The sequence below is a fragment of the Physeter macrocephalus genome, chromosome 7 (genome assembly GCF_002837175.3).
Source record: "Physeter macrocephalus isolate SW-GA chromosome 7, ASM283717v5, whole genome shotgun sequence".
NCBI lineage: Eukaryota > Metazoa > Chordata > Mammalia > Artiodactyla > Physeteridae > Physeter > Physeter macrocephalus.
In genome coordinates, this window is record NC_041220.1 from 24410478 (window position 1) to 24432184 (window position 21707).

General features: G+C 38.6%; 1 long non-coding RNA gene across 4 annotated transcripts in view; it reads left to right on the forward strand.

Annotated features, from left to right (window-relative positions):
- LOC114486560 (uncharacterized) overlaps positions 1-21387 on the forward strand; it is a 37594-nt gene extending 16207 nt beyond the window's left edge. For 3 of the 4 annotated variants that reach the window (XR_003680497.1, XR_003680496.1, XR_003680495.1), the window contains exons 3-4: positions 13034-13102; positions 20603-21169. This is a non-coding gene — a long non-coding RNA (uncharacterized lncRNA). Of the gene's footprint in view, positions 1-13033; positions 13103-20602; positions 21170-21190 lie in introns of those variants that run through there. The other variant, XR_003680498.1, reaches the window with a different exon arrangement.
- The last annotated feature ends 320 nt before the right edge of the window (positions 21388-21707 follow it).

Here is a 21707-nt window from a genome sequence, read left to right on the forward strand (position 1 = left end):
TATCAATTTACATTCCCACTAGCAGTGCAAGAGTGTTCCCTTTTCTCCATACCCTCTCCAGCATTTATTGTTTCTAGATTTTTGATGATGGCCATTCTGATCGGTGTGAGATGATATCTCATTGTAGTTTTGATTTGCATTTCTCTAATGATTAATGATGTTGAGCATTCTTTCATGTGTTTGTTGGCAATCTGTATATCTTCTTTGGAGAAATGTCTATTTAGGTCTTCTGCCCATTTTTGGATTGGGTTGTTTGTCTTTTTGTTATTGAGCTGCATGAATTGCTTATAAATTATGGAGATTAATCCTTTGTCAGTTGCTACATTTGCAACTATTTTCTCCCATTCTGAGGGTTGTCTTTTGGTCTTGTTTATGGTATCCTTTGCTGTGCAAAAGCTTTTAAGTTTCATTAGGTCCCATTTGTTTATTTTTGTTTTTATTTCCATTTCTCTAGGAGATGGGTCAAAAAGGATCTTGCTGTGATTTATGTCATAGAGTGTTCTGCCTATGTTTTCCTCTAAGAGTTTGATAGTGTCTGGCCTTACATTTAGGTCTTTAACCCATTTTGAGTTTATTTTTGTGTATGGTGTTAGGGAGTGTTCTAATTTCATACTTCTACATGTACCTGTCCAGTTTTCCCTGCACCACTTATTGAAGAGGCTGTCTTTTCTCCACTGTTTATTCTTGCCTCCTTTATCAAAGATAAGGTGACCATATGTGTGTGGGTTTATCTACCCTTAATTCTTAATTTTTGACTCACATCCACAGATTTATTGGTGACAATAGTTATGCAAGAGAGGACACTCAAATCAGTTCATTTAGGTCCCATCTCAAACTTTGGAATAAATCAACATTCTTAACCCTGGCTTCCTATTAGAATCACCTAGGAAGTCTTTTGTTGTGTTTTTTTGTGTGTGTAATATCTGAGATTTGGATTCAGTTGACTTGGGGTGGGTCAATGGTAATTTTAAAAGCAACCCAGGACTTCCCTGGTGGCGCAGTGATTAAGAATCCACCTGCCAATTCAGGGGACATGGGTTCGAGCCCTGGTCTGGGAAGATCCCACATGCCGTGGAAAAACTAAGCCCATGCGCCACAACTACTGAACCTGGCTCTAGAGCCCGCTCGCCACAGCTACTGAGCCCGGGCACCTAGAGCCCATGCTCTGCAACAAGAGAAGACACCATAATGGGAGGTCCACTCACCACAACAAAGAGTAACCCCTGCTTGCCACAACTACAGAAAGCCCGTGCACAACAAAGAAGACCCAACTCAGCCAAAGGAAAAAAAAAAAAAGCAACCCAAGTGCTTCTAATGTTTAGCTGGGTTGAGAAACATAGATAATTTGAATAATATGGAAAAAAAGGTGAGAATTTTTAAAAATTAATAAATAATAACAGTTATACCTCAATTCTCACACTAGGCAATATTTATAACTAGCTAAATAATTTCCTGAACTTTGCCTGAATTAGGTATGCTATGTAAGTTTTTTAATGGCAAATAAAACTGTGTAGAATTTAAATAGCTTATAAAATATTATTAGAGTGATCAAAAAAAACCCCCTGGCCTATGAAGAAATAAATACAAATTGAGTTATGAATATTTTCTTTTGACATGAATAATAAGACCAAACTAATAAAAATCTGCGAAATGCAGAATATTATGAAGCCTACCTTAAAATGAGGCAGGCAACAAAGAAATATAAAGCTATTATGAAGACAATTTTAAAATTGGCTATATAGCTAAATATACATGGATCATTTCTAATGAACAGGAGTGAGTGTGTGTGTATGTATATGTGTGTATGCACATGCACACCTGTGTTCTTGTGAGTAGTATAGTTGACCTTTTATTACAGAGTAACTGCTGTGGGCTAGCCGATGATTTATAGCCTATTTTAACTCTTGCTGTATTTTGCCATGGCCACACTAAATTGAATAATCTTTAAAACCAGGTTTGAAAAAAAGAAAGTCTCATTTTCTGGTGTCTAGACAAAAAGGAACAGACAGAAATTGTATCAATTGCCCAACCATCTATTCACCCAAGATAGATGTCTCTCATGGGTCAGGGTCTACTTGGATGACTGTATCTTATGGGAGACCCAATGCTCAGGTTCTACCATGGTTCAGGTTCCCCACTTTCATACCTTGTGGAGATTTTGAGGAGTCAAGTTGTGTCTCAGGGTATCACCGTGTCAAGATGAATGGAACATCAACCACAGCTGCCTCAGTGGATGTCCGGGGTTCAGAGATTTTCAGTGTCCCATTGCCTTCTACATACTGCTCATTGGAACATAATCATCTTCTCATTGGTCCCTTTTCCTGATGCATCAGAAGGGAGAACTTAAGTTTGCTGGTTAAATCTTTCTAGGATTCAGGAAAAGGAGATATCTAACCAACAGTGGGACTGACTACTTTGTATTACTTATGGATGCACATTTAATGAATCAGAAACAGGTTTGTCCTGTTGACTAAGTCAAAGTAATTTTTAAATTCACGTCACATTATGGATCCAAATGATAGAGACTTTGACCCTATTTTCTTTTGGAGGAAAAATGTCTGTAGGTGAAACACTCCTTATATGAAACCTCGTCAACATTTTTTATCCCAGCCCCCAATATTATATTATAACAAAAAAATAATTGCTTAACGTAAGAAATGTTCACAACATCTTGCATAGAATTTTAATTTCATTCTTTAGGAAAAGGGGGCAGCGTGTGGGCGTGACGGTGTAATATGAATCAACTATCCTAAAAGTGTGGGTTAGGCCATCTTCTCATTTATGAAACTGGGCTGCACCCTGGAATGATAGGCAACAATTTCTGGAATTATCTGCAATATAGTGCACAGAAAACCTTGTTGAGGGTGTAATGCAAGGGTAAAAAAAAGTCAACATTTGCGATGAGACCGTACACTGCTCCCTACTCAAAGTTGCCATAGAATGTTGGCCAAAATTTGGAAAACTCTTAGACATGAAACCCACCAAATGGCCCTGCTGGCACCCATCTTGTAAGTCCTATATCCCATGCAAGGCAGCCGTATCATTGATACCAAGAGAACTATACAATCTGTTGGAGGTTTAAGGAATTGATAAATAACACCTTCTTTCCCCTTCTAAGATTAGAACAAATTGAGATATAGACAAGGATTCAGACAGATGGTGGCAATATATTTGTTTTATTACTGATAAAAGCTCTTTGGAGGATTTGACTTGTATTCATTATAAGTAATGCTATTTTGCTAACAAGCCAACTCGAAAATCTCAGTGGCTTAATACAACAAAAGTTTACTTCTTGCTCATTCAAAGTCCAGTAAGGCTGTTCCTGCTTGGCAGGCAGGCTTCAATAAGATCATTCAATGACCTTTCATAATATGGCTCTATCATCCCCAAGGGCTTTAGAGTATTCTGCTGAAGGCTTTATGTCTGGCCAATAGACTGGGAAGAGTGAGTGTGAAAGGTTACAAAGGAGGTTTGTATGTGCCTGGACCGGACAAAAGTTCAACTCCCATTCCACCTCCTAGAACTCGGTCACATGGCCTCACCTGACACTAAGGAAGGTTGGAAAAAGAGGGAAATGTAGCCCTACGTTCACAAGATAGTGAAAATGGATTTTGGTGAAAACCCAGCCGTCTTGGCCAAAGTAACTAAATCTCAGGCCAGCTACAATTTCCTCCCTGAATGAAGCAAACTTACCCCTAAAAACAACAGAACTTCCCTGCAGGGTAGAACCTGCTTCCCTAAGCTTTTGAACAACTGAGAGAGGCTCAGAGGGTACCCTCTCTGTAGGGCAGATAGATTCCTGAGGGAGGGGAGGAAAGTGTTGATTGAACCTTCATGATTCTTCCAATCTCATCAATCAGAGAAAGGTGGAAGAGAGAATCCAGGAGTGCTGCTCTAGGAAAACCATCCACTTGGAAATATGATCCTTTCTTCAGCCTGGCCTACCTCCACCGCTGCCTGAGTGATCCGGTAAAACACAACAGGTGGTGTCACTCCTTTGCTCAAAAGCCCCTAGCGGCACTCCATCTCATTTAGGGGAAAAGGCAAAGCTTTGAGAACAGCCTATCCACATGACTCTCCCCTTCACCCCCTCACTTTGTTTGTTGTCTTTCTTGCTCTCACTTTCCCCTACAAGAATGTAAATTCTGATTTACAAGGCTTTTCATCTACACCCTTTACTGCTGGAAGTCTATCTCCTGGATTAGTTCCTGGAATGCAGTACACACTCAATAAACAATTCTGGAATTAATGAATGAATCATTATTATTTTAAATTAATTTTTTAATTTAAATTTTAAGTTATTTAAAATTAATTTTTTGTATTATTGGACTTGTTAATAAGTTTTGTTTTAAATAGTTGTATAAGAATTGTAAGAATAAACCTAGTTTTATGTTTGAATCTATTTAAGTAAATTGTTATAAAAGTAATTTGTCAACACTGGAAGCTGAAGAGATGTTTTTCTTTAAAAGAGGTTTACCTAATTATTACACTTTACTCTTTGAAAGAATCCAAAAACTGCAAGACTATTAGTATTAGGAGGAAACTTAAATTTTATCTATTCTAACATTTTACCTTAAAATAGAACAATTCTGGCATTATGGGAGATTTTTTAAAAAATTCTTCTGTGACTCCTTGTTTGCCAAGTTGTCTGGATTTTATGGGCAAGGAAATGATGTTCTTAATCTTTATAACACTTGTATTTACAAATAATTTGAAATTCCTCCAGGAAGGAAATGTGTTCCCATGATAAAATAAAATTCTTCATGGAAAATATCTTTAGTATAACAGCTTTAAATTTCATTTAGAAATGAAAAGCTGTTCTAATGGATTTAACAGGTGGATATTATTGGGAAATACTGATTTCTTGGAAAAAATTCATGATATTAAGTCTACCATGTATTCTTTTACAAACATTTCATTTATGTCCAAAGAAAATATTTAGTTTAGTCACAGTGATAAAATTTGTCATTTTCTCTAACAATGGCTTTTAAGCAATCTTTTAATCCCTCTCAAGCAATTTGGGAATTGTTGCTATGAATCATTAGAAATACATGAAGGTCTGAGCTGTGAAGTTTTATTAGAGAATTATGCCACAGGGATTCTTCAGTGGGTAAGACAATGCTAGGATGAAATTCACTTAAGAATTTGGTTATATTGCCTGGAGAGTGGATTAAATACCCACACTGTGAAATTTTCTTCAGTCATATGAAAAGAAAACATGAGAATTTCTTTTTAAAGATATTAAATTTTGAGATGAACATAGCTAAGTGTTAGTGCTGGGTACCCTCTTGAAAAATGAACATGGAATATCTGAATATTATTTCAGCCTGTAACGTGACACTGTCACTTTAATATAACACACTGCAAATTACAAAGTGCCATCCACTTCTTTTTTATTATATTATATATTGTATATATTATCTATAGATTATATATTTTATTAATTATATTATGTATTATTTATATTATATTATATATTGTAGTATATTTTATATAATATATGTTTGTTATTGTTTACTACAATTTTATTATTTATTTGTGTTAAAAAAGGTGAAATTCACCCACAGGAAGCACTGCCCTTAATTTCACTAAAGTGGATAATGGGTCTAACTATGAATTATGTAATAACAAGAACTTCCCAACCCTTCTATTTACTTTATCCTCCTTCTTAGGGCAAACTCTTAATTTTGCTGTGCCCCAGAAGATGTTTGAGATATACTTACCACTTCTGGGAGATATAACAGGGAAGTTCAACCTATTTTTTTGTTATTAGGATAAACTTCACTTCATGGTGCACATATATGTAATGTCTTGGGATGAGAAGAAGGTTAAATTAGCCTGTGAAAACAATTCTCGGCAGTGTTTTTGAATAACCAAAGGCTTGTCTCCAGGAATCATTCACAACATCTTAATTATACACTTTTCTTGCAGTACACATAGTTATGTTCTTCTTTCCCTGCCTCAAGCTGAGAAAAGTTAATTCTTCCAAGTGCTGGAGGTTTACAGTCATTAAAGATGTCAAAGTACTTTTTGGAGAAGTTGGTAGGGAGGCGGAGCTAATACATGTAACGGACCGAGTTGTGTCCTCCCTGCCCCCCCAAATTCATATATTGGAGTCCTAACCCCTAGCACCTAAGAATGTGACTGTATTTGGAGAAAGGGTCCTTAAAGAGGTAATTAAGTTAAAATGAGGTCTTTAGAATGAGCCCTAACCCAGTTCGACTGGTGTCCTTATAAGAGGAGGACATTTAGACATAGATAGGAATAGAGAGAAGACCACATGAAGACACAGGCGAGGATAGCCATCTACAAAGCCAAAGAGAGAGTCCTCAGAAGAAACCAATCTCGCTGACACCTTAATCTTGGACTTCTAGCTCCCAGAACTGTGAGAAAATAAACTTCTGTTCTTTAAAGCCACCCAGTCTCTGTTATGGCAACCCTATCAGACTCACAAATGGAGCAAGGCAATAGTGGCAACAGAATCTTCAGTTGAGCACTGACCTATCGAAATAGAAGATGGTGGATGGGGGATGACATAGTAGGTTAAAAGCAGACCAGAGGGATGTAGGGTCTCCTTTACCTATTTTTCTATTTGTTTCCCAACTGGATTGTGGTGTTGCTTGGAGCAGAGATGATGTCTAGGGTGTCTTCAGCCCCTCTGCTCCTTGCACACAGTAGGTGCTCATGCATGCCTAGTGAACAGATCAATAGCTAATGGGGGGAGCGGTGGCACCGAGCGCTCACATGGTGTAATGCACGGATAAGAGAGCAGGCTCTGGTGGGAGGTGGCCCGAGGTTGGATCCCGGATCTGCCACTTCATTGGGCATCTCCAGGTTTCTCCATCTCTCCGTGCCTGTTTCCTTATGAGGAAAACAGACATCGTCATTATACCCACCTCCTCAGTTTGCTGTGATTGTTGAATGCAAAAATCAGGATTGAATTATTCAAAGTAAAAGCCCTTAGGAAGGTCCCAGGCATATACGATGTACTTATGAAGTCTTTGCTATTAAATTAGTCATTTCAAGAATGTCCAGCAAGTATGTGACAGGGGAAGCTCTGCGTTAATTGTTGACATAAAGCAGGACTCTGTGTCCCCGTGATAGTGCTCTCAGTTCTTTGGCCAAATTCCAACTTTCTCTTCTTTAGATGTAAATGTACTTTTATTAAATCAGGAAAAGAAAGACACAGTATACATGGTATCAGTCAATCATGGCTACTTTGGGTTACATTTTAATACATTTGTGGTCCTGTTTACTCCTCTGTTCAAGCATTAAAAACAACCTCAGGGGCTTCCCTGGTGGCGCAGTGGTTGCGCGTCCGCCTGCCGATGCAGGGGAACTGGGTTCGCGCCCCGGTCTGGGAGGATCCCACGTGCCGCGGAGCGGCTGGGCCCGTGAGCCGTGGCCGCTGAGCCTGCGCGTCCGGAGCCTGTGCTCCGCAACGGGAGACGCCACAACGGAGGGAGGCCCGCGTACCACAAAAAAAAAAAAAAAAAAACCTCAGGTATTTGAATAATCTTTTGTAAATTTTTAGTATTAACTGGGGTTATGGGGAGAGTTTTATCAGAACACATCCTGAGAACATTAGAAAATTACAGACAGACTTGGGATAAGTGTCAGACAGAACAGATGAAGCCAGAAGTCACCCAATCCTCCCCACTCCGGGAGAGGAAGTGGCTTTTATAAAGCTAACAAGGAACGTCACAGCTTGCATATTAAAGAGCGAGGGCACTCTTATGTCAGTAGGGTTGCTAAGGCAGGCAGTTCTCATCAATTATTGGGTAACAACTATGTTTAGATGAGAAGGCTAAATACTGGGGGACTGGCAAAGGGTTGAGAAGAGTCAGAGAGTGATAGAACGCACATACTCACAAGTAAGTGGAGGCCAACATCTTTGCCTTGCTTAACTTCCTTGCAATCCTGGTGTGTATTAGAGAGAAGTGTATGCCCAGATGCAGCAGAAAACTTAGCAGTTGTACCTAAACTCAGACCACTGTCTTGAGCGCACGGGAGACCTAAATTAACAGGTAAGTTTAATTTGGGGAGAGCTTGTGTGAGAAGGTGAACTCTCCATAAGGTTTGATGGGTGAAAGGATGTAAAATGGTAGAGATGAGGAAAAGACGGAAACAATTACTCACTGAGAACCTAAGTTTCAGATTCAGTTACCCATTTAATCCTCTCAATGAGCCTAAAGGTGGCTAGAGGTAACTAACTTTATGCCTGGCACATAGTGACAGGAGATAGGAACTCTGTGCCTTTTCACAAAAACAAATGCTGGGTGATGTCATCTTCAGGTATATATATATAACTGAAGTATAGTTGATTTACAATGTTGTGTTAGTTTCAGGTGTACAGCAAAGTGATTCAGTTATACCTATATTCTTTTTCAGATTCTTTCCTATTCAACAAGATATTGAATATGGTTCCCTGTGCTATAGAGTAGATCTTTGTTTTTTTTCTGTTTTATATATAGTAGTGTGTATCTGTTAATCCCAAACTCCTAATTTTTCCTCCCCCTTTCCCCGTCGGTGACCATTAGTTTGTTTTCTATATCTGTGAGTCTATTTCTGCCTTGTAAATAAGTTCATTTGTATGATACTTTAGATTCCACATATAAGTGATATCAAATGATATTTGTCTCTGTCTGACTTACTTCGCTTAGTATGATAATCTCTAGGTCCATCCATGTTGCTGCAGATGGCATTATTACAGTCTTTTTTGTGGCTGAGTAATATTCCATGTACATATATATATATATATTTACCACATCTTCTTTACCATTCACCTGTTGATGGACACTTAGGTTGCGTCCATGTCTTGGCTATTGTAAATAGTGCTGCTATGAACATTGAGGTGCATATATCTTTTCAAATTAGAGTTTTTGTCTTTTCTGGATATATACCCAGGAGTGGGATTTCTGATCATATGGTAGCTCTATTTTTTAGTTTTTAAAGGAACTTCCATACTGTTCTCCATAGTGGCTGTACCAATTTACATTCCCACCAAAAGTGTAGGAGTGTTCCCATTTCTCCACACCCTTGCCAGCATTTATTATTTGTAGACTTTTTGATGATGGCCGTTCTGACTGGTGTGAGGTGATATCTCATTGCAGTTTTGATTTGCATTTCTCTAATAATTAGTTATGTTGAACATCTTTTCATGTGCCTGTTAGCCATCTGTGTGTTTTCTTTGGAGAAATGTCTTTGTAGATCTTCTACCCATTTTTTGATTGAGTTGTTTGTTCTGATATGAAGCTGATATTAAGTTGTATGAGCTGTTTGTATATTCTGGAAATTAATCCCTTGTCAGTCACATCATCAAACAGATATTTTAGCAATACTTTCTCCTTTGTAAAGATTCCTCTTTTGTCTGAACCCTAATTGTTCCACTAATGTGAAAATTATGGTATACATTATATTTAATTATAACTCTCTGAGCATATGCAGTAGATGATTAAAATAAAGGAACCCATCAAGGTCCAGATATTTCCAAGCCTAGAGACCTTGAGAGTGGCAACACCTAGTAGAATGTGTAAGGATGTCTTCAGCTGCAAGTTTAGCTTAGAATTCTCAACTAAAAATGGCTGAAAAACAGTGGACTTTGTCTCTCACGTTACAAAAAGTCCAGAGGTAGATGGTTCTAAGGCTGGCATAGCCCACGGAGCAACATTATCAAGGACTCAGATGCTTTCTATGTCTCTGCTCTGCCACCTTCAGGGCATCATCAATGTCTCCTCTCACAGTCATAGATAGCCACAGAAGCTTCAGGTGTCCTATGCAAATGTGACAACAACCCCTCAAAAATGGGGGGCTGAAGGAGGTTACTTCTTGTAAACACTTCTTAAATAACAAGAATAACTTACCATGGCCATGCATGCTGCTGCCCCCAGGAAGTATTCAGATCCTATCAACCTGGTTGGGACATATAACCATGAACAAATCCAGTCACTGGAAAGGAGCATAGAAGTATGATTGACTGAGCCCCTAGTGATTCATAGAACATGGAAGGTGAACCCTAGAATGAAACTAAGGCTCTCCCAATAAAGGAGAATGGGGAAGGAACAACCAAGGGTGTCCACCTCAGTGAGATCACCATAGTCTCAGAGGACTTCATATTTCTTTTTCCTGGTCTATTTGGAGTTGACTTCATATTTTAGCTTTCAGAAGGCAATCTATTTCTCCTATTCTTGGGTCTGAATTGAGCGGTTGCCCATTCCTGTATCGACTCCAAGCATCTTGACTTTCTTGACATGTTTACAAACTTCTAAGGAAGGAGCCATACGTGACCTATTACCATCTCCTCTCTGTAATGTGCACTACAGTATAAAGAGTGCTTCTACATATGCTTTCACTGTTACTCAAAACAGCATTGTGAGAAAGCCAAGACTTAGGTAAGTCAAAAGCTGTCTTGTCCAGAGTCAAACAGCTTTTATTTGCCCTACGGCTCTGTCTTCTGACTCTTAGCCCAGTGCTTTTCCCTGCGGTTGCTCAGAACAGTGCGGACAACATAACAAACACTCGACACAAACTTGTTAAATAAAAAGATTAACATCTAAAATCTGGAAAGGAGTGCATATCATTCCTGTAATTTTTTTTTTCCAGGAGAGTTTGAGAAAATGTAAAGCACTAGAGCAAGACAGCCACTGGAGGTCACTATTATTTCACAAAAGGAGAATTTGTTATTTCAGAAAGAACAGGCTGATCCTGTTTTTAAATCCCCGGTGAAATGATGATGGTGTTTATTATGTAACATTTACTGACTTCCCGAGGCTTTAAGAATTACAATTATACATAGCCCATGCTTAGTGTTTTTAGCTAACATTTACCAAACATTCTGCTGAGCCAACACCGCCATTTTATTCCGTGACATTTCCGCATATTTAGAATTACCGTTTCTTTTTTATAATATAAAGATGGTGCGATGATTTTGCCAACAGAAAAAGTTCTTTCCTCAAAGTTGATTTTTCCCTCATTGTTATATTCCCGAGGAAGAGTCATCTGTATTTCCCATGGATATAATTTGAGAGACGTTTAGAACTCAAATTCTCTTTTTCCCTGGGCGATGCTTGCAATGCATTCACAGATATCTGAAATTTCACCATTAGCTCTTTATTCTTTTTTCTTAAATTTGCATCCGCACTTTGAGGGCCTGTGCACCAGAACAGCATTTCCCAAAATGGCATTTTAAAAATATGTACAGTAGGAGACATTCCATAAAAAGGAGCGTTCCTCAGTCAAGTCAGTTTGGGAACCACCGCAAAAAATAGCCCCCAACTGGAGCTGGGAAACTACATTGAGCTGGAGGGAAGTTCAACAACAAAGAAACAGTTGGTGTTACTTTGTTTAACAAGCTGTTTCCACATCTTTGAAACTTCTGTAAAGGACCAGATAAGGAAATATTTTAGGCTTGGTGGGTCATCCTGGCTCTTTTTTGGAACTTCTCAAATCTGTCATTGTGGTGAAAAAGAGGCTCTAGACAATATGTAAATGAACAAGTGGGGCTGCGTCCCAATAATGCTTTGTTTATGGATACTGAAATTTGAATTTCATAAAATTGTCACAAGTCATAAAATATTACTGACATATTGTTCTTTTCCCCAACCATTTAAAAATTGGAAAACTTGCAGCTATACACATTTTGTACACAGCTTGTGATGTACACCCAAACATGCAGTGGACCACATTTGGCCATCCCCTGCTTTAAACCACAAACCTTCTCTCCTTACCCTTTTTATTTTTCTATTAAGATTCTATTAAGATTTAGGGGACTGTGGAGCCTTCAGCTGGAAGCCATCTTGGTGGACATTTTGCTTGTTTTTAATTTTTAATATTGTAAACAATGCTGTAACTCATTGGTTGTATTCTTAGATCTCTTTTTAGATGTATCATTTCCTTAAATAAATAACCCAGGACATATACAGGGACAATTGAGGCACCTATATGTAATTCAAGAAAAACTATGGTTTTGCTTTTATTTCTGGACAGATGACAGTCTATCTTCTGTTTGCTAATGATAGTAATTAAATATCTAGTCATTTGGCCTGGAGAGTAGGGAGGACAAAATTATCCAGAATCCACACTTTTGTTTGTTTATCTATTATTCCAGAAGCTTCGAATAGGGAAAGAAGAATGTGAGGGCAGAAAGGCTCACAAGGGATTTGACCACAAATTATTCCAGTAGAGCTGAGGCACATTAGGGAAAGCAACATTAATCCCAGGAATAGAATTTTAATATTTTCTGAGCTATACCTGGGAAATTAAAAAAAGAAACAAATCCAGTAAAAGAACCTGACCTTCTAGAATGGCACGCTAGAAATGTCAGCTCAAAGCAGATCAAAATAAATCTAAAAAGTGAGTAGAAGCACAGGGAGATCACCTCTGTGCTTTGTGACCATGAGAGGGGTGGGATAGGGAGGGTGGGAGGGAGGGAGACACAAGAGGGAAGAGATATGGGAACATATGTATATGTATAACTGATTCACTTTGTTGTAAAGGAGAAACTAACACACTACTGTAAAACAGTTATACTCCAATAAAGATGTTAAAAAATAAAAATAAAAAAAATAAAAAAATAAAAATAAAAAGTGAGTAGAAAGAAGTAGATAGCCTATATTGGGGGGTGTCAAGGTGGCAGACCACCCTGGTTGGGGGTAGCTTTTGATGGCAGCTTCAGAAATTCTAAGACCTCTTAAAGTTTTTGCATCTTCAGCCTTTGAAAACTATTCCAACTCTTATCTTTCTTATTTCGGATTCGTTTCCTTGACATTTCAGCCAGAGTCAAACACCAGTTGTTGGTTTTTAACTCCCAAGCTACTTTCATCTGTTATAATTTGCAACAATTGTGAGAACTTTGCAACAATCCTTGGTTGCTTATTTCCCTTGTTTCCTAATATTCTACAGCTATGATCCTGGAAGCTGGGCTCCAGGTCAGCAGGAGCAGCGTCACCTGGTACCTTGGTACAAATGCATGTTGTCAGGCTCACCCAGACCTATGGAGCTGGTCCAGCAATCTCTGTTTTCATTAACCCTCCAGATTACCCTGATGGTCTCTAAAATTTGAAAAACGGCTGTTCTACACCCGCTAGTCAGAACACACCGTAAGGTAAGAAAAAGAAAGAAAAACTCTGAAACCTGTCATGGCTTACTTGGCTAGGGAAAATCAACTGCTACAAGAATAGGTATGGAAGGAAATGACTGGAGGATTTAGAAATCTGCATTACAGGAAAAATGCTGGTTGGTATCCTAACGAATCTTATCCCAAGTTTCCTACAATTGTATAAGACGTCTTTGCAAAGAAGAATAAAAAAGAATAATGGTAAAGCTTTACAAATAATCTAAAAGTGGATCTCCCCATGGGAAAACATAGCATAAAGTTAATTTCTCAATGAACGTTTCTTAGGTAATTTTTAGCTGGTTATAATTTGGTAAAGATTCAGAGTTATTCATTTAGGAAGTAGAAACAAAACACCTGTTGAGTAGCAGGAAAAGGTCCAAGAATCACAATAAAAAGGTTAGCGCTTAATTTTAAAGGAGGATGTCTCGCCTGGGATTCATGACAGGGCTAGAGCGAGCATGGACACATTTTGAAGTAAATTTCCTCCTATATGCCAATATTTGCATCTTCCTTCGAGTGATCTATTCAGATTTGGATTTACTTTAAGTTATTAAATTCAAGTCTCTAATTGTTGATCATTCTATCCATTTTCACCTTTTAGGTCTAACCTTCGTTTTGTTGCATTATTTGCCATTCGTTTCTTTTTGACATTTATAAAGGTAATTATTGTTCTGGTACCTTCACAAGAACTATTTAGCTTATCATAGTGACGAGTCATTTAACACATTTTTCTAATTTCTGTTACCTCAAATGTCCTCAACCCCTCAAATTCTATGATTCTACAATTTCTACTTTGTGCTGTAGTCTAGAAATCCCAAGAAGAAAAAGAAAGGAGATGAATGAATTTGTTCAGAAAAGCATTTTAGAAATAAGAATCCCAACATTAATACTTATTTTGCCCTAAACTAAACATGAGTCTAGATTTAGGGATGGTTCACAGCTCATATAATTAAGCTAATGTTACAGAACTTCGGAATCTTGCGTCTGCAAATGAAAAGAAGTGGAGTTATTGAATCAAATTTAGAGTTAATGAGCCTTTTCAGGCTTCATCATGTTAAATAATATATTCCATTATTATAAATATCTGCAGCAGTTATAAGTCAGATGTTATGCAGTATACTGAGGACCGTACTTTGGACCAAGTAGCCTGTAATTTCTCAGTTATTTTGAGGAACTTTATCCTATAGATGACATTTACCCCATGTCTTGGGGCACCTGTAGATGATTTTTTATTGTGACATAAATCACCATATAATGCTTGAATGGCTGAAGGTTGCCTCTAGATTATCAGAGCTGTCAGAATCCATTTTTACACAACAGATTTTAAAAAAAGGAACTCCCTTAATTCAAACTTGTTATTTCTATTATTGTGTTATATAGCTCCTATTCTTTGCTCAGGAGAGTGAAACCTATAAAGATTTTTTCTGTCTTTGCCAAGGAGAGTCTATGATTACAGCAGTCAGAAATGACTCATTTTTTTCTTAAGATAAGGTCATAACTTTTATTTTGATTTCCAAAATTATATCTCCATTACAGTGGGAGTCTTGGGTAGGGTTCCATACAGTCATACTAGAACAGTCAGTAAATAATCTCATTTGGAAATGGCCACAGTAAGCAAATGGCAAATCACATCATGTGTCAGCTGGCTTCAGAGTGTTCCAGAGAATAATCGAATATTCATTCTTGCTAAAACCTGATTGCTATGTGGGACTGTCAAAGGGATAGCAGTGTCTCCACTCTGACTCTCTCCACCCAGCTGGATAAGTTTGTGTCCAAGATGTGAAGCAGCAAGGTTCATTTTTTTGTCCCTAACACATATTAATGGATATTATGTACCAACCACTGTGATAGAAGCTGAGAATACCAAGAATAAGACATAATCCTTTTTCAAGAAAGCAGGAGTCTTCTGGAGGAAATGAAAGAGCAAAAATGTAACTTTTTTTTTTTTTTTTTTTGCGGTACGCGGGCCTCTCAATGCTGGGGCCTCTCCCATTGCGGAGCACAGGCTCCAGACGCGCAGGCTCAGTGGCCATGGCTCACGGGCCCAGCCCCCCCGCGGCATGTGGGATCTTCCCGGACCGGGGCGCGAACCCGTGTCCTCTGCATCGGCAGGCGGACTCTCAACCACTGCGCCACCAGGGAAGCCCCCCAAAATGTAATTTTAATACAGTTGTGTAAACGTTATGATAAGTACACACACAGTCTATGTAGGAAGCAAGGAGAAAGAGCTTCCAACGTGAGCCTGTAAAGACTGGTTTGTGAGAGGGAGGCTTATAAGGGGAAGGCTCTGCCTTCCCTCCAGCCCATCTGGGGTGGTCCTGGGAAAGGGGTGTTCCCGCTAAGTAGGAGAAGCAGGACTCAACCATAGATCTTCTCATGTTTTCCAGTGCCCTTTCCACTAACAAAGATGTCTGTTGGGAGAGATTTCCTTCTCTATGGTGATCTACATGAAGATTGACACTTATAGTGGAATCTCCCTATTGGTGAATTCCATAAAATGTATTTGGAGAAAGAAAAGGGTGGGGTGGGGTGGAGGGTGTAGAAAAGCTCACTGCTTGCCCATGAGTGAGCAGGGTATGGGAGAACTTCTCTTCCCTTAATTAATCGGTTTCCAGGTACCTCTCAGGGCTGCTTTAAGACCTTCTCTGAGCGTAGGGGTGGATGGTGACTTTTGAGGCTCTACTCCACCTTAAGTCAAACTTATAAAAATGTATCCACATCCCCTATTAAATACAACTGACACGTAATTATAAAAAACCTGAACTGAAGTATAGTTGACTAGTTGACATCACGTTTCATTTTGTAGATATTTAACTAAATGGTGTTAAGTTTTCCCCCAATACTTTGTAGCCAATCATTTTCTTCAGGTTTCAGACAGATCTCTATACCCCCTGAAAAGCTTGTCGCTGGTAGGTATTGTGCCTACCCTACCCAGGTGCTTCTTTTCTTGTGATCATCTCGTCCTGATAAGAGTGAGTTAAAACACTTAAATTATATTTTCATCATATGCTCTTCATATATAGTGTATAATACTGTATACACTATTTTATACCTATGCATAAGATCAGTGTTTTAATTAGCTATTGCCACAATAATCTCCTCTAGCAAGGAACCACAAAATCTCAGTGGCATACAATAGGTTTTTATTCTTCTCTCATGGGTTTGCTGATCAGCTCTGTTCAACGTATTTCTTATTTTGTCCTGGAGCCATGAGCTAGCTGGGCCAGCATGTGCTTCTCATAGTGATGGCAGAGGTGTGAGAGAGCAGGTGGAAACTCATGAGAACTCTTCAGACCTAGAGTTGGAGCTGGCAAACTTGCCAAAGCAAGTCACAAAAGTCAAGGGGCAGAGAAATACACTCTCTCCACACTGAGACTGTGGCAACAGTGTGGATGAGGGAGGATAGAGGTGAAAAATTGGGGCCAGTAACTGAATCTCCCAAGTCACCTTCAACCCCATGCAATGATTGCTATGCTCTGTGAGTGGTTAAAAGGGTATTAAAGGTATTACGGACTCACCGGTTGACCTTAAAACCTATCCCCTGGATGAGATGTGACCCAACTGTACATCCACCAGCCGGTGAGCTATGTGCCCGTGATGCTAAGTCAGCCAGGTGAACTTCCAGGGTTGGAGCCTCCTTCTTCTAGGCCCAAGATAACCATACTCACTTGGGCGTTAATGATACTGGGGTCAAAATCTGGATTTATGAAAACCAGAATATTCATTTTACTTTGAAGCAAAATGTTACTGAGAAGAGCTAAATTCAAGTACGTGGCTTGGTCCATTGCAAAAATGAACTTCAAAATACGGCGCCTAGGATTAGGCTAACTTTCTCATCCAGTCATTGGCAGTACTGCTTTGTTTACTTTTACCCACAAAGAAGCTACAATTTAAACGTTCAACTGAACAGTAAAGCACAAAGCAAGTAAAAATCTGATGAAAAAGAACCTTCACCACACAAGACTATGGTTATATTTTTAGTATATTCAAGGAATCTACTTTATAACTCTTTCCTCATCTTTTATGCTGATAACAAGCAAAATAGCTCACTTCGTGCCTTGTATTCTTAAGATTTTATGTCACTAGCTCGGAGCTTCTTAGTTTTTTGAGCATCTCTACTGAACACGCTCATGTCGGTTGGTTTTATGTGAAGTCAAGGATTAGTAAAAAAATTCAACATATTCAAAAGTTTAATTCTATACTATCTTTAGTAACAATCTATAGTTACATCCGAAACTAGGAATATCACAAAAGGGGAAGTATTCTGGACTTACGTAGTATACAATCCTATAAAAAGGAAGATTACAATGTTCTTTTTTTTTTTTTTTTTTTTACGATGTTCTTTTTAAAATGTGTTTCTAATTCCCTCCAATGAACCCACCTTAGAGATGGGAAAATCCAGGCTTAGATCTTTGCTGCTCCATTCTGATACATCCTAAACCTGGTCCATATTTCTATTGAGGATAGTAGGGTCTGGCAGCATGGCAGATTTACAGAGCAGGTACATTGCTGTGGGCATGTAACCTTGATTTCCACCCCCCTCCCCCTGCCCCATCCATGATACAGCTTCAAATGTACGTTAATATCAGGGCAGAAACTCTGGCATAGGACATTGCATTGTCCTGGAATGTCAAACTCTCCTAGGAAGCCAGTTCTTCTTTAAGAGAATTTCTACAATCTAGATGCATGCCCTGACATTCTCTTTCCTGGGTCTATTATTTCTCACACTCAGTTCTTATTCTGTTTTCTCTGACATAATGGAAGAAAATTAATGGGACAGAATAAATTAAGAGCCTTGGTGCTTTATCATCTTAACTGCTTAGCAAATCGAATTGATACCTTGGGGAGATCCGAGGTGTTTGCTGATAACTCCTTCAGAGCAAAGGGTTTTTTGTTTGTTTTTATTTACTTTTGTGTTCTATTTATCATAAAGACTCTCATACTGTTATGGTGTGGCATAAACATAAAGTAAATATGATAGGTAAAGTTTTAGGGGGAAATGACAACTTTACGTTTTCAAAATAAACTGCAATATTTTGTCCTCCAATATCTATAGAACTGACAAATCTGGTCATTTGATTAGAAGGAAGTAAGCTAAAAACCTTTAGGTTTTATTAAAAATTCTAGAGTATTTGTAAAATGAAAAAGAAGGTTGTAGAAATTCTCTTTATGGAGGTGTCTGAAATGGGATTTCTTTATTTGAGGAGAATTAGGGCTGAAACTAAGGATATTTTCTCAATGTCTGTTGTAACCTCTGTGTGTGTGTGTGTGTGTGTGTGTGTGTGTGTGTGTGTGTGTGTGTGTGTGTGAAAGAGAGAGAGAGAGCATAAGAGCACTGCTGCACATTCTATTTTCTCCAGAGCTGAATTAACAATGCTAGCATATTGATTGGAGGCTTTCTATCTAATTTGAGGTCCAAAGCTGTATCAAGGTCAAAAATGATAATTTCCTAAATAAGAAGTAAAAGAGCAATCTTTGTGCTTCAGATTCAAAGAAGTTAATTTTCTCTTACATTTTCTTAATTTTTTTCCGTGTGAGCAATGTGTCAGAAAGGACAAGTTCTGGAGGAATTTTATGGCAAAAGAGCAGGGCCACTTCTCAACCACTCAAAATCATCAGCGGAGAGGCCCATTTATCATTCACTTACTGTCTTTAGCTTGAAGAAGATGATTTCTGGGGGTTGAGCGGGCTGGGGGAGGGTACAGATGGCAAAAGAATGGTGGGACAGACAAAGCTTTGAACTTGTACTGACAAAAACCAGGGCGGATGAGATTCCCATGGTTGTGAGTTTAGGTTCTCCAACTGCTTCTTAATGTCAAGTTTAAATTTTTTCAGGTTCAGTCATGTATTTCTGCAGTCTAAAGTATTCCTGCAACGTTGAATATTCCTACCTAGACTAACACCTAGGAATTTTTCAGGTCTAAACTCAATGCCACTTTCTCCAGGAAACACCTTATTTGATCTCTAAATTAGAATTAAAAAAAATGTTCCTCTCTTAGTAAAATTCCTGCTCCTTTTCTTCAGAGAAACATATGTATAGAAATCCATGTATATGTATAGGAATATAATGTCTAATGATGCATTAAGATCTCTTACTTGTTAGAAGTTTCTCTCCCATATGGGACCATATCCTGTAGCAGGGCGGGTACCATACTTGGAAAGAGTAACACCAGGTGGTAGGCAGCCAATCCATGTTTCTTCAGAGAATAACTCAGTAAATATTGCCTCCTTTTCTCATGTTGGAATTTGTGAGTTTCCTCGTCATCATTTCTAATTAAACTTTGATCGGCATTATTTCTCATCAGTTTAGAGTAAGCATCTTGTAGTTCTTCCTTCATTGCCAAGGGGATTTAATATTTAAAGGAGTTCGAAAATGAGATGTCTTGCAAAGAAAAGGGTCATTTGATTGTATAAACATTCCATATTCTTTTCAAGGTTAAATTTCTTTTCTCAAGATATTCCCTTGTTTATGGGCTTTTCACTGCTAGGGCCGTGTCCTTTCACAACTGCTGAAACCCACTCGTATTTCAGTAAAGGACATTGTCATCTTCTGCCAACTCCCACGACACAGCTGAATGGGATTTGGGGAGATTTGTTTCCTTTTTGCTTGTGGATGGCTACAGGCAGTAACTCTGTCCTTGTAACCTCTAAATGTGCGATCGCTGTCAGGCCAGAGCCCTCTAGCTACTGTTCCACCCTTATGCCACATGAAGCCCTGGGAGAAAGAGGAGGCAGATTCATTAGTACCAATTACTCTTAAGCCAGAAGATCTCCTGTTAGTATGACAAGATACAATGAAATCCACTACCCGGTTTGCTCAACTGATCAGAAAGTTGGGGTTCCCCAATTCAGATGCACGCAGATACTCTCTCCTGGGAAACATAACACAGTTGAGTCAACAAAGCCAAAACCTTTGACTTGGCCGTGCTGTCACCTCTGGTGACCATCCAGTTTGTCTTTTTCCTCTTATTCACAGGGATCTCAAATAAGTGGGTATCTATTTAAAACGCAGTGGGCTCTAAATACCAGGTGGTATTTAGAGGTCTTCTCACGTTACAAGAAATCTGGATGTTGGTTGCTGACGAAGTTCTCTCAGTGGCTCACAAAGTCAGGACTTTGGGGCTGGGGTTCTCTGTGACTGTCATGGTCCTACCCACATGGCTGTCAGAGGACTAATGTGGCTTCCAGCAGCCTCTTTTCTAACCCACAGGTGCAGGGGCAAGTGGCAGGGGATAAGAGCTCACTCCCACTCTCTCAGCTGGGAGGGAACTTCCATTACCTCCCCTTACATTTCACTGACGAGAATTGGGTTACGTGACTGTTGCAGCTGGAAAAAAAAAAAAAGATTAATCGGTTGTCCAACCCTTAGAGTAAGTAACAGACAATGGAGAAGGGAATTGAAAATGGGTTTTGAATAGGTACCGCAGGACCCACGACGGGTCCTAAACGGGGACTCTGTCCAACACTTTATAATTTGCTTTATTACAGGACTAAAGCTGCATTCTTGGTGGTGACCTGCTCTCATACCTTAGTATGTGCCTCCTCTGCTTGGTGCCATACCTGCCATCTGAACTCTCCTTAAGAAACATTCAGCGCAGAATGAGCAAATCACCCATTTATATGGTAGATTAAACGTATCAGCACAGCATATAGTATTTTTAAAAGATTATACTTTTTTTATTATTTTCAAATGTTCCCCCTTCCCAAATAGGGTGTTATTTTCCTTTTGCTATGGTACTATAATTTCTAGAGTAGTAAATGTAGAAGTTTATAGCAGGTTGCAGTAATTTGTTATTTATATAAATAAAGTAAGATCAGTAACCTCATGATTTGGGACATTCAAGAGAATGCTATGGTGAACTTGTCTATAGTTATTATTTTTTGAAAAGGTAATATGAGATAGAAGTGCCCCTCACCCACCCAGCCTTTCTAAAGTACACAGTTTAATCAAAATCTCTTCATGCTAGAGATGTTATCGTATACTAGTAACTCACCACTCAATCACAGCATTTTGGGTTTATTTATCAACTCTTAGCGCATGACCTGTCACTGACTTTCTACCTGTGGTATTTTAAGTCACTAGTGCCCTTGAAGAGCAAGTGGATTCACATTTCATTTCACCAAGAATGAAAAGAAAAATGGACAAATGTTTTTGGTAACTGTTGGTAGTTCAGTATGTAACGCTCTAAAGTCACCTAATGTACTAAACTTTCACATGAAAGAAAGAAAACAGAATCTGCATAATCTTCCTATAATTGTGATTAGGTGCTGAAATTGATTGACCTGAACTATTTAAATTTTTTCATCTGTATATAATTAATAATAAATGAATTCTGCAAGCTGAACAATTTTTTTGAAATTCATTTATTTGATAGTCTTGATTTGACCTCTTTGAAAATACCCTGTATTTTTTGTTTGTTTGTTTGCTTTTTGTTTGTTTCTTTTACTGGGCCCTGGCAATTGCTCATGCACAGAAGTTCTTACTGACTCAATGATGCTTTCTCTTTTGCATACAAATGTTCTTTCTAATTTTTTTTTTTTTTTTGCTGTCATCAAACGTCCATGTGTCATTGATCTACAAACACGAAGACGG